At 46.5% G+C, this 9,589-nt stretch overlaps 1 pseudogene; it reads left to right on the top strand.

Annotated features, from left to right (window-relative positions):
* Nucleotides 1-6,702: 6,702 nt before the first annotated feature.
* On the top strand, nt 6,703-7,726 carry LOC136470631 (uncharacterized; annotated as a pseudogene).
* Nucleotides 7,727-9,589: the final 1,863 nt, after the last annotated feature.

Consider the following 9,589-nt stretch of genomic DNA (forward strand, 5'->3'; position numbering starts at 1 on the left):
AGTCGACAGCGCATGGACGCTGCTCGACACCAAACTGGAGTTCTCCGTGGGGTCCATCGTCCACTGCCAAGACAAGTTCTTGGCGATCGACTGCACTGGAGAAATCTCCGTTTGCAGCAAGCAACGTCGTCGGCGCGACTCCAACCGCGACGCTGCTGCCATCGTTGTCGCCACCTACGGGGCTCTGCCACCGCAGCTACCTAGAATCAAAGGGTGAGCTGCACATTGTGGGTGCCATGGTGAGCACGTTCCACGAGACACAGAGATTCACCTACAACAGCGCGATCTACATGTGTAACCTCCACGACCGTACGCCGGAGTGGTCTAGGATGAGGGACATCGGTGATCAGACACTGTTCGTGTCTAAACATTTCAATGAAAGCTTCAGTGGAACAAGTGTATCCAAGTACAAGGAGAACAAAATCTACATGTCTGAGCCATTGTATGGGGATCCATACGACTTGGTCCATCGACCGGAGATCGTTGATATTGCTACCGGCGCATCCGAAGTGAAGCCCATCCAGAAAAAGATGCACGGCTCCGAGGCTCTAGGTTGGATTCGACCCAATCTCTGGAAGCTCTAGAGTTTATGAGTCTGCGACGCCGCGCACTCCGTGACTGTGTTAAATTCATAAACTTTGCTTTTTGAATTAAATGTCACTTTAACGTATTTAATTTAATAGTATTATTATTTTATCGTGTGATCCATATATTTTTAGTATAAATTGTTAGTTATCCGTGCCAACACACCAGCACGCAACGTGGAATAAATACTCCGCGCCGCTGCTATACAGCTCTACTACTGCGTTGACAAAATCTGACAGGTTTTTGCGGGTTTTGCGATATTTGTGGAAAGCATTTTATGCGCTCAAAAGGGGGGAAAACGAAGGGAGCAAATAAGGGTGCTTGATGTTCTCCCTTTTTATTTTATTTTAGACGTGACAAAAAGCAACAGAGAAAAGAGGCAGATTTGGCACACTCGAGTTTTACTTTTTGCTGCCCTCCAAAGTTGCCCCTCGATCAACCTCAAGATAAATGCTCCCTGTACGTGTCTTGTGCCTCGCAAGTCGCAGCTCGTTTTTTACTGCTGTGCTGTGCGAGTGCCTGATGACTGACAACTTGACAATGATATGCAAACATTGCAGCGTGCATGCGAAGTACACTCCTGGGTTAATCTAGTGCCTATTTAGTTCCTAAAATTTTGCAAAATTTTTCAAGATTTCCCGTCATATCGAATCTTTGAACGCATGAATGAAGTATTAAATATAAATAAAAAATAAAACTAATTACACAGTTTAGACGAAATTTACGAGACGAATCTTTTAAGCCTAATTAAACTATAATTGGACACTAATTACCAAATAACAACGAAAGTGCTACAGTACTCTTTCTCAAAAAAATTCACCAACTACACAAGACCCTATAATAATTACACACAGAAAGGCAAGGCATAGATTACTGTTAAATGGCTTGGGCATCATTCACAGAGGCTCCCATGAAGAGACCAGTCTTAAATAAATATATAGTAGCATGGTATAGACAGCTGGAATAATGGGGAAGTTTATAAATATAAAATTTCCTCACGCTTGAGGACATTCTAAGACTTGTGGTTCCCATTTTTTTTCCTTCTACGATTATGAAGAGGCGCGGCAGGTTCCATCTTTAGAGTATCTTCGATAGTCTTTTTAAATCTCACTCTTTAAATCATCATTCGAAGAGTTATTTACAGTAAAAATAATTTTCTATATCTTATCACTCTTCACAGTATTTTTTTATATCTCATGCACACTCTAGAGAGCCATTCTCGTCTTATATTTTTGGCAAGCGAAAAATCCAGAATAGAAGATTGCTATATTTAGATGATCATTTAGAGAAGCTGTTGAAGGAATAGTTTTTTTACCAAAATATTTATTCCTAACATTTAGGAAGAATATGAAGAGCCTCTTTGAGATACTCTTAGTCATTCTGATTTTTATTCGCTTTAATAAAAAGTACTTCACCCATCGGTTGGCACCATTTCATATGCAAAAGTGTAGGTTTTGATAATCACCGAAGAATTCAGACATTAATTTTAACTTTAGGTGTTTATCATTAGACGTCTAAGATGAAAACTTGTTTGGTTGAGAGCCTCCTGACAGCTCCATGGTCAGGCTTGGGAGTGCTCCTAGCTCTAGGCAAGAGATTGACGAGTAGCAAAGCAAACACATCCTAAAGACTTGTTTGGACCGGAATCAGTTCAGTGCTTCTGGACCAGGATTCATCCAAACAGATTCAGATGAGTGCCTGGACGTCACGTGTCAGGCAAGGCTGACTGGCTAATAAAAAACAAAAAAGGCCTCTAGACTTTGGGGTCGGCCCATCATTTCACTCGCACCTGGTGTAGACTGAATAGCACGCCGACTATTCACAAAAAAAAGGAATAGCACATCGACTTTGGCCCTGTTTAGATTCAAAAAATTTATTCTAAAATGTCACATCAAATCTTACGGCACATGCATGGAGTACTAAATATAGACGCAAAACAAAACTAATTGCACAGTTGAGTGAGAAATCATAAGACGAAACTTTCGAATCTAATTAGTCTATAATTAGACACTAATTACCAAATACAAACGAAAATATTATAGTAGCTAAAAAATTTTTTGCCAACTAAACGCGCCCTTTTTTTGAGAAACTTGACATTTCCTGGTGTCCTAGTCTAGGCTGGCCGACTCCGATGGAGTGGGTTGAGCGCGTGGCGCAGAATTCTCTCTTGTTTCCGTGGAAACTGCCGGGTCTCCTGCACCTGCACTGCACGTACGCCGCACGGCATGGCCCTGTACTAAGCCAAGCCTCGCAACCTGTTATGTCACGAGACCCGCGTGACGGAGACGGCCTGATCCCGGACTTGGAAAGGGAAAATGAGAGAAGTCACCGCCTCTGTCCTGTTCGTTTGCCCGTGGCGTGTCGTAAACGATCGTAAATTTTTAGTCAAAACAGTATTTTTCTCTCACATAAATTAGTCAACAGTATTTCTTTATAAACCAACAACGATACGAAATCGCCAACCAAACAGGCTGCTAGTCTAATAATCTACTAGTACGACCACTGCGTTTCATCGTGTGTCACGTTGCCGGCCAGGGATTTCTCTGCCTCGTCGATATCAGATAGGAGTACACAGATGAGTGCGTGACAGGCTTTGTTTGCGTCCTGTTCTACTGTTGATCAAACGAAAAATATCAAATATACTTAGGAGTATATCACTTAGTGGTGACATAATTTTAACACCTACGTATTATTTTGTGATGATGAGAAACGGTCAAACAGAAAACGTTGGAGCTTTTGCTGGGATGGTCTAGCTTCGGTTGTGTTAGGTCGATCTTCTTCGACGCTCGATAGAAACGTATTGTATGTTTATTTAAACTCTTATGCTCAATACAATGATACGTAAATCTTTTGTGCATAAAAAAAACAGTTCGAACTTGGATCAGTTGAGTGGACGAATCACCCAGGGGCCAGACTGCCAGAGCCGGCCAGAGGTTGCTTGCAGTTGCCGTAGAATCGTCTCGCTACGTCAACGGCAGCTGCCATCTAATTTTTTATAATTTAGTTATTTTTTAAGAAAATTTACGTTTGACCCCCTAGAGACGTAAACTTATCTTTGGATTCTGGGAGTCGGCGTCAGGACTTATGACTCTAAGGTAACATGTCTCGGGCCACAGATCTTAGCTTCGAGGTGCCTGAACGTGCACAGCAGGGCATCCTAGATTCCTAGGTGGCGTTAATGTGGCCGGTACCTCGGAGCCACAGATCTTGGCTCCGAACTCGAAGCCACAGATCTTGACGCCGAGCTCGGAGCCAAGATCTGTGGCTCCGAGTTCGGAGTCGTGGATCTCGGCTCCGTACTCGGAGCCATGGATCCTGACACCGATCATGGATTCAAATCCACGGCCAAGTTTTCCTTGCCGAGGCTGCTTTCATTTCTTCCTCCTCCCTCTTGGGTTCTTCCTCTCCCTAACCCGGCCAATATCTTGAATCGATGAATTTGACCTTGGATACTTGGATTTGATCCATACATCTTCGCGAGCAAGGTATCCTCTCTCCCCTTATCATTTTTACGCATTGATTTAGTATATATTACGTCTATTTTGCAACTCTAGATATGTTATTACCTAATGTTGTGTGTGTTGAATTAGGTAATCCACTACTTCGTTACGTTTTATTTGCACTACGTGAGCTCGTTTCACTACCTATGCAATATTAAACTCAATATTATGGCAACAAATAATGAAACCAACAACACTATGAAAGGTCCAATAATAGAGCACATTAATCAACATAACAACATTTGAAGTACATGACGACAAACTAAATAACGTAGAACATGCCCTAGGTACGTCCATACTTAAAGTGCATTACATGACAACACAATGCAAAGTTCAAGATTAGACAACATTGTTCATGAATAAATCATAAAACTAACAAGTCATGAAGACTATTAAGTGTAACGAGGCTACTTTTTCTTCCTCTGGGCACCGGGATTCTCCTCCATCGCTGTCTTCGCTCGGAGTGCATGCTCAAGCTTCATCTCCTTTCCTCCTCTTCCTTGTGTTCCTTTTTTAGAGCATCCTCTCTACGTCTCTTCTCCATCGTCTCCTTGTCCTCTGCCTCCCACCATAACAATTTCTACATCCACTCCTTGTCTTCCGGCTTAATCTCAGTGTCGATCCACTGCTCAAAATCATAAAGCGATGGAGGGGTCTGCAACAAATGCAATTGTTACAAAAAATAAATCATGCAAGGCTTCATTTGACACAAAATAATTATTACACAACATCAATTTCTCACCATCTTGTTAATACGACACTGACGAAGTGTAGGCTCAAATGCAAAATTGGCACAATCCAATACCTCTGCCTATACATGTCCTTTTTATCGGACTTGGCTATCTTACAAGGATCACCGCACCAGTACATGGGCACTGGAACACCACTAGGTAGAGGCAATGGATCGAAGGCATTTCCGGTCATCCGGCCATAACTACAATTGAACCAAATTTGTTCTAAGAACCAAAAGCAATGAACATTAAACCCTAAATCTAGGATTTTTCCATTTGTTGCACATAAATGAAAACATAATATAACACAATGATAAGAGATTACATTGGCTTACTAGCTTTACCACGCCTTGGCATCCTACCGTTACATAATACAAAAAATAAAAAATCACTTCAAATATTAGGTAATAACGTATCTAGGGTTGCAAAATAGATGTAATATATACTAAATCAACGAGTAAAAAATAATAAGGGGAGAGATGATACCTTGCTCGCGAAGATGCATGGATCAAATCTAAGTATCCAAGGTCAAATTCGTCGATTTAAGATATGGACGGGTTAAGAAGAGGAAGAACCCGAGAGAGAGGAGGAAGAAATGAAAGCAGCCTCGGCAATGGAAACTTGGCCGTGGGTTTTGAATCCATGCTCGGCGTCAGGATCCATGGCTCCGAGCTTAGAGCCAAGATCCACAGCTCCGAACTCGGAGCCACAGAAGATCTGTTGCTCTGAGGTACTGGCCACGTCAACGCCACCTAGGATGCCCTGCTGTGTATGCCTAGGCATCTCGGAGCCAAGATCTGTGGCGCTGAAACGTGTTACTTTGGAGTCATGAGTCCTGACGCCGACCCCTAGGATTCAAAGATAAGTTTACGTCTTCCAAAAGATAAACATAAATTTTCTTAAAAAAAGGACTAAATTATAAAAAAATCAGATGCCCGAGAAGATCTCGTAATAAAAATAATAATAAATATAGTACGGGTGATATTAGCTAGCACATCGAATATTGAACATCGTCCTGGTTATTCGTCAACATACTCCACGAGACCCTGATTCTATGTCAAAATCCACATTATTTTAGAGGATCGCGAAGCATATTAGTACTTCCATGTATATGTCAACCTGCCATGGCGTCTTTCAGAAAAGAGCACCACAACTGCCCAAGATCTTGTTCGGCTTTTCACGCGCAAGCATGTGACGGCCCGGCTTAAAAAATCGCGTTGACCGTTTCTTTCTAAATTTCAGGAGTTTTTCCCCCGTAGAACTCTTTGCACAACATACATTGCTGAAATATAAAAATAACGAGTCTGTCTACTGCACAACCATATGTTTTATATAATTTTAACACATGATTTTTTTTGCACCATAAGATTAAGATCCAACAGCTCCATCATTCTTCTATCTCTAGTCTTCTTCTACCTTCAGACAATCACAAGATCATAGATCCATATATCATAGATTAAATATCACATAAAACAATTTTTTTTAGAAGAACAAATTATACCGCGGAAACGATGGATGCAGAGGGCACTATCGATTGAAAATCTGTCTCCTCTTCGTCAGAATCCAGCTGGTCGTTTCCTTTGTTGGGCGCACTGTCCTCCAGGCGGCTTCCCATGCCGTCCGGGCCTCCCCTGCTTACATCCTGCTGGTGCTACGCTGTCGCGTCCAGGCCTAGCTATGTGTTTCTTTGTGTAAAAAATTAATATGTTTTTTTATACTAAAACATATATATATATATATATATTTATATATATATATATATATATATATATATATATATTTATATATATATATATATATATATATATATATATATATATATATATATATATATATATATATATATATATATGTTGTATAGCATTTCTATTTGGTATTTGGTCGTTGTCCGCTCCCTTGTAATGAAATACGTGTTAGTGCGTTCGCGAAAAATCTGGAGCAAGAAGGTGGTTGCGGCCGTCACCGTCGCCTCCTTCTCGCTCTACCTGCTCGAGTCCGTGAGGTCGTCGTCCTCGCTGCCCCCCAGGCGGCGGCCCCGGCCCCGGCCGGCGGTGGCCGAGAGGCGGCTTTGCCTGGAGGATGGCCGCGGGCGCGTCTCGCCGATCCGGGAGGTCGACGCGGAGACCGAGCCGTCGCAGCCGAGCTGCTCGGATTCCGACAGGGGAAGCGACGCCTGCATCCTGGCTGTCGAAGAAAGCAGCGGCGTCCTTGACGAATCAAGCAACCCGAAGGCAAAGGCAAAGAAGAAGTCCTGGAAGAACCTGCTCGCGGCCAGCGCCAAGAAGTTGCACAGAGGACGGAGGAGTAAGGAGGCGGGTTCGTCAGGTTCCTCTTTCCGCAGCGAGGGCGACCGAGCGGACGATGCTATGGCGCGCGGCGGCGGCGGATTCCTCGGGCTCCCGCGTGGCTCCGCCGGTCAAACCGGTGTCGCCGCGGAGAACGCCTCCGCTGCTGCCAAAGAGGCGGATTCTTCGAGGGGCTCTCGCCGCAGCCAACAAGGCATAGAAGTAGATGCCGATGCCGCGCCCGTAGAAATCGATGCGTCGGTGGACGACCTCATCGAGGAGGAAGAGGAAGAGGAGCAGGCAGAGGCAGGGATCCGGTTCCCTGCTCTAGTTCTGGTCGCCATCGTCCTCGTCGGCCTACTCGCCGGGAGCTCCTGGCCCTGGTGCTCACAGTGGTCTGCGCCGCATTCCTTAGCTCGGTTCAGAGATCGCCGCCTTGCGGTGGCGGCGGTGGTGGCGGTTGCTCGCAGGGGAGGCGGTTGGTGCTTTCCATGTATGCTGACTTTGATTGGTCTGACCTCTCCGCTTTACTCTTCACTGAAGCTTTCAGAAAAACTGCATCCCTTTTTGCCATAATGTATGCTGACTTACAGTGTATATGCCTGATTTGGTAAATGGCCATGAAGCAACCAACCTGTTTACTTAGTTGATTTCAGTGAGAACTTATTAGTCACTCAATAGTGTTTTCCTCTCACAACAAATCAATATCAAGTTTATCAGCCCAGAAACCAACCAGCGAACAGGCCGAACATCTTCGGTTCGGTTGTAGCTTAAGGGCATTTTAGTGATGCGTCCAGCATCAGCCGGCCTAAAAACAAGCTTGCACCAGCTCCTCCTTCCATTGCCTGTCTACCGTCAGCTCTCCAGGCAGGGGCACCAGTGGCACAATTGGGTGGCATGGGGCCTCGTTGACCCATCTATCTTTGCAGATCTTAATTTTCTTTCCACCCCCCACCCGCCAAAACAAACCTCTTTTTAGTATTCTCATTCCAACCATCAAGCTGCGCCAAGTTATGAACAAGATCTGAACAGAACTCTTTTTATGCCCTGTTTGGCAGGGCTTCACTTCACTAGTGAAGCCATTTTTTTTTTCTTCAGCTCCACGAACAGTTCCACCGGTGGAGCTGAAGCGGTTTTGGTAAACCATTTGACAAAATGGTTCCCTGTGAGAGCATGTTTTTAGGGGCCTGGAGGAGGAGCCGGGTGTCGGTGTTTCGAACCGGGGGGTCCTCAACCAACCAGTGAATTAGAACTACGTGCCCCTAATCCCGGATGGTGATGCAAAGAGACACAAGGTTTATACTGGTTCAGGCAATCGACGCCCTACGTCCAGTCTGAGAGATCGATCTTGTATTCCTTGCACCGAAGTGCTCGTAGTAAGGGGTTACAAGCTAGGGGAGAGAGGGAGCTAGTCCCAGGTCTCGGCAAGGTGTCGTATGGGCCGTCTGAGACGTTGCTCTCAGGCGGCAGGGATGTGTGCGTGTGTGTGTGTTACAAGGTGTTCTTCTCCGTCTGTTTTTTTCTAAGTGGCCCAAGTCCTCTCCTTTTATAGCTGAAGGGAGGACAAGGACAGTACATGTGTTAACTATGCGGCGTCGTGCCAACAGGGGCGGCATGTCCGAGCCCTGTGGCCTGTTCCTATGGCGGCGTGGCCGTCGGAGTGGTCCGTCCTTGGAGCACTAGGGCGGCGTGCCAGTCCCATCCGATCCTGTGCGTCGTGAGAGCCCTAGGACTGCCTTGGAGTGGGTGCGGCGGTGGACGTGCAAACCACTATGGACGGACTGTGCGTGAGGCCGAGGCTTGATCGGCGCCAAGGCCGCACCGCAGTGGGGGTCTCGGCGGGCACGAAACCCAAGATAGCCGAGACCTTGGTGTACAGTGCCGAGGCCTCGAGTGGGCGGCTGATCTGATACGTCGACTTGGAGGCGGTGATGACCTAGGCCAAGTTGTCCGTGCGATGTTGTTTTTGAGGCGGGGATCGCGGTACACAGTGTAGTGTGGGCGCTGATCGTGGGCACAGCGTTAGGACACAGTGGCCGGTAATTCCTGCCGTGCCCTGTCCCAGCCGGTATGGCGCTGATGCGACCTCGGGTCCTGTCGGCCATTCTGTGGTGTCGAGCCATCGTCCGGCTGAGATTGCGGGAGTGGTTGAAGTATTAATGAGACATGACGCGCTGTCGGGAGGGTCGGCCGAGGCGGGGGGCGACGGGCCGCGGACGAACCGGCCTCGAGCGACACGGAGAATGAGGCCTCGCACGAGACGGAGGTCGGACTCCTTGCCGAGGCCTTCCGCGAGAGGCCTCGCGCGACACGGAGAATGTACCCCCTGCCGAGGCCTTCCGTGGGGAGCCTCGCGCGAGGCGGAGACGGCGTTCCCTGCCGAGGCTTTTCGTGGAGAGCCTCGCGCGAGGCGGAGATCGTGTCAGGACACCGAGACTTCCTGCGCGAGGCTCGAGGCGAGGCGGAGGGCTTGGTGGGCTCGGTCGTG

The sequence above is a fragment of the Miscanthus floridulus genome, chromosome 1, assembly GCF_019320115.1.
Source record: "Miscanthus floridulus cultivar M001 chromosome 1, ASM1932011v1, whole genome shotgun sequence".
NCBI classification, from domain to species: Eukaryota; Viridiplantae; Streptophyta; class Magnoliopsida; order Poales; family Poaceae; genus Miscanthus; species Miscanthus floridulus.